Genomic DNA, 4596 nt, shown 5'->3' with positions numbered 1-4596 from the left:
GATTTATTTTAAATTAACATATCACACTGTTGTCTTCTTCTTGGATCAATTTCCTATTAGTTTAATTTATTTTGTTTTTGTTTATAGGCTACTGTTAATAGATCAAACTGTTGTTCTGAACCGATGAAGCACACAGTAATTCGTACAAATAGGTCAATATCTTTTCTCGCATAAATTCAAAAATTTCATTTCAATGACCATCAATTTTGTCATGAGATAATAAAGGATTACAAAGTCTTTGCTGCTAACGTATTTAAATATATTTCGGTATACTGTAAGAGAAGACCAGCTTGATAAAATCAATTTTATGAAAGCAAAAATAATCTGTAAATTTTTAGCACTGCAAGAGAGAGACTTGCATCATGCATAAGTCCACATATAGTTAGGACACTGGATGTTTGGTTCTGGAGACATGGTTTCTGTCCCTAAAGGTATTTAAAATCAACATTATTATTAAGAAGAAAGGACTTACTAAGATCTGGATGGCCATAAAAGACTTTCATGAAAAAGATTTAAGTTGAACTACTAATGTAATCTAAAAAGTTATTTTCTTCTTTTATTCTAACAGTGTTATGTCCATTCCATACCAGCCAGCCAACCTAAGGACACTGGACCTTGAAATCACCTGATTTAAACCATTTCTGAAATCTTAGTTACTGTCTCCTGCCAAACATTGCTCCTTTCACTAAATGTCTCCTGAGATTTCTATACATCAGCTTCATTAAGACCGATAAAGAAATAGTCAAAATTAAGGAGCATAATAATTGACAACGGGAGTGTCTTTGACATTAGAGTATAATCACTGAAGCCCAGTTGCTGCAGGTTTTAAATTCTGACTTTGCCACTTACTTCAGATTTCACATTGATGAAACTGTCTACCTGAACTTTCGTTTCCTCATCTGTACATTAGGGATAGTAGTAACTACGTCAAAGGGTGTAATAAAGATTAAATAAGCTGATACATGTAAAGTCCAGAGAACCCTCAAAATAATAATTAAAATGTATACTGAATGCTTACTACCTATTTTTAAACTACGAATACTGCTTCTATGCAACTTGGGGAATTATTTTCTAATATTGGTTTTAGCAATGTATCTCTTTATTCTTGAATGGTTAATGAAATTTGATCTGAAAATCACTGATTTTTTTGAAGTTGAAGTAATGGATGTATTCTTAATCTATAATTTGATCATATGTAATTAAATGAATTTATTATCATTTTAATTAACACCTTAACTAAGGTAATACATTACTTATGTGTAAGAGAACATGGAAACCATGGTTGTTTAAAAAAGACAAGAGATTGGTTTTTCTCTTATATAAAAGAAGTTCGGAGATCATCAGGAACATAGCTCTTTCTTTCTCCCGCTCCATCCTCAACACAAGGCTTTGCTCATGATTGAAGGCAGCTGCTGGAGTTTGAGCTAATTTTGCTCTAGAGAAGAGCAAAGGGAAGTGAAGCAAGATCCAAAGAACATCCAACTTTGGTCTGAGCTACATTGTGAAGAGATCCAAGTATGCATTTCATTCTTCCCTTTTTGTTACAAAACTCAAATTGCTATTCCAGATGCAGAAACTCTATGGGCTTGGATCAGTTGACTCGGAAATCAGCAATTTGTACTAGAAGATGCTTAGTTTGTTACCTTGAGGAAGTTTAAACTAGCATAAACAGATAGACCTGGAGATATAAAATATGCAGAATAGCATTTGAAAAATGGCCACTAAGTGTTGCTTAAGAACCACAAGAATCTACTGGGAGCTAAAGCTAGGAAACCAGAGTGGTGGCAGCTCAAGGAGGTACTTGGTATTCTAAGGTAGAATATAATAAAAATAATACTATCTAGCATTGAGTAATTACTGTATGCCATGCCTTCGCAATGACCCAAAGAGATGATGTATTTTTATATCAAGAAAGAAATAAACAGGAGGCCTGGGTGGCTCAGTTGGTTAAGACCTGCCTTAGGCTCAGGTCATGATCCCAGGGCCTCAATGAGTCCTACATCAGGCTCCTTACTCAGTGGGGAGCCTGCTTCTCTCTCTGCCTGCTGTTTCTGTTGCTTGTTCTCTCTCTGACAAATAAATAAAAGCTTAGAAAAAAAAATAAAAACAGGATTTGGAGTCTGGGAGATTTTAGTCACTCACTTATAAATAAACATCTGTCAGAACCAGGATCAATGTAGGCAGTCCACTGTGACAGCCATCCTTCTTATCGGCATTGGCTAATATGTCTACTCCTCACAATTTTATTTTCACTTTATTTTGTATGTAGGCCTTTGGCAAGCATTTACATTTTTGAGGAAAGAGTTAAAAGCACAATTCTGACAGCAGTTTGAGAAATAGGAGAGATGAATATTTAAAGGGCAGTGAGATCTGAACAATTTTATTTCATTATTTATTTATTCATTCATGCTAGACAGGGCAATAGAGTGGGGCATGTTCCTTACTTTCCTGAAGCTTGCAGTGTAATGAATTTAAAGACATAAAAAAGCAGAGACACTCCTTGGTTTTTATCAGCAAACACTGGTCTTTTTCCACAAGAGTGTTCAATTGAGGAGACTTTTCTATCCCTGATATAATTGTAAACTAAACATGTGTTTTCTGGTTTTTCTCCTAGGAAAAAGAAACGAGATTTATTTTCAACTGAGGTTAGAGGAGATAAGGATTTAGGAAATTGAAATTCAGTACAAAATGTAATTGAAGCAACACATTCTAACAAATAAAAAGTATTTTTGTCATTATTTGTTATGTTTAACTTTTTTAACAGTTGAGAAGGTGCCTAAAACAATGAATCTCAGACATACAGGAATTGCTCCAAACTTGCTTGGGTTAGATTTTTGTTACTGCTTTTATCATGAACCACTTGTAAAAGTGATTCAAACTATTAGGTATTTTCAGGCTTTTAACATTTTAGAATAAAAATTTAAGAATAAAATTTACCACTATATAATGGAGAATTTAAGTTAATAAGTAATATTGATACCCAGCACCATGACAACTTAATAGCTATTTGTCTATTAGTATATTGGCCACAAGAAGTTGAAATAACTGGAGCAAAAAAGCATCAGAATTCCAAAATTAATTCTCAAAATCACTGATCTTTCACAACCAGTAAGGAAAATAAAGCAAAAGGCATTTTAATAGTGAATCTTAATTCTAATCAACAGGAAGACTCCTCTTTAGCATTTTCATATATTGTATTTTACAAAGTTCACAAATTCTCCCTATATTCTCTGATGAAAAAAATCACTGTTGATGATAGTTGCCTTGTATTACTTTTTTTTTTTTTTTAAAGATTTTATTTATTTGACAGAGATAGAGACAGCCAGCGAGAGAGGGAACACAAGCAGGGGGAGTGCGAGAGGAAGAAGCAGGCTCATAGCAGAGGAGCCTGATGTGGGGCTCGATCCCATAACGCCGGGATCACGCCCTGAGCCGAAGGCAGACGCTTAACCGCTGTGCCACCCAGGTGCCCCCCCTGCCTTGTATTACTTTTAAAAGTACTTTCACTCACTTGATCAAATCCCAGCGAATAACAAACACTCCAGTGGCTAGCTCAGTTTGTAGTGTGAGGATTGAGGTACTGGTCACGGCACGGGTCAGCATTACTTTGGCTGCGTCTAATACAGGTAACCAACGGGGATATGTTTTTCTCACTTTACAAGGAGCCCAGACACAGACAGTGCAGGACCAATAGAGCTGCTCCACATGCTGTCAAGGCTGGAGGCCCGTTTGTCTGTCCTGCCATCCTCAGCATGTTGTTTTCCTTGCTCTGGCTTTCAATCTGCTCCACCGCAGTCACCATGTCCACAGTCCAGCATGGATATAAAAGAACAAAGAGCAGACGATAAGGATGTGCCTTTTCCTTTTTGGTACAAATACGATCCTGTAACATGTATTTCCCTTAATTTGCTTTTCCTAACAACTTAACAAGCGAAATAGTGGGATATTATTTCATGGTAATACACAGAGATTTACCAGAGAAAAACCAATGTAATGGGGTGTCCGGGTGGCTCAGTCGGTTAAGCGTCTGCCTTCAGCTCAGGTCATGATCTCAGGGTCCTGGGATTGAGCCCCTAATCGGACTCCCCACTCAGGGGGGGAGTCTGCTTCTCCCTATCCCTCTGCCCCTCCCTCTGCTCGTGGGTGTTCTCTCTCAAATAAATAAATAATAAAATCTTAAAAAAAGTTTTTCTGATCGAGCCTAAGTTTTGAATGTTTTGGGGCCACTTGTATTTTCATTTTTGTTGTGTTGTTTGTATGGCTTAGAGTGATACAAAATCATCCTACTCACAATATATTGCTTTCATTTCAGTATATGCTTTGGAATTATTTTTGTGATTTTAACACAATTATTCATCTTCTCTAGAAATGTAATGGAAAAGCAAAGCCTTAACTCTGAATCTAAGCTGCAACACTTACCACTAGTTGTGATGGGTGATTTTGTGTGTCAACTTGACTGGGCCAGAGGGCCCAGATATTTGGATAAATATTGTTCTGCATATATCAGTGAGAGTGTTTCTGGGTGAGACGGACATTTGAATTGGTAGACTGAGTAAAGTAGGTTATCCTCCCTAATGTGAGTGAGCCGGATCCAAT

This window comes from Ursus americanus, chromosome 17 (assembly GCF_024610735.1).
Source record: "Ursus americanus isolate L20-20 chromosome 17, mUrsAme1.1.p, whole genome shotgun sequence".
Taxonomy (NCBI): Eukaryota; Metazoa; Chordata; class Mammalia; order Carnivora; family Ursidae; genus Ursus; species Ursus americanus.
Note: the sequence above shows the minus strand (reverse complement) of the source record.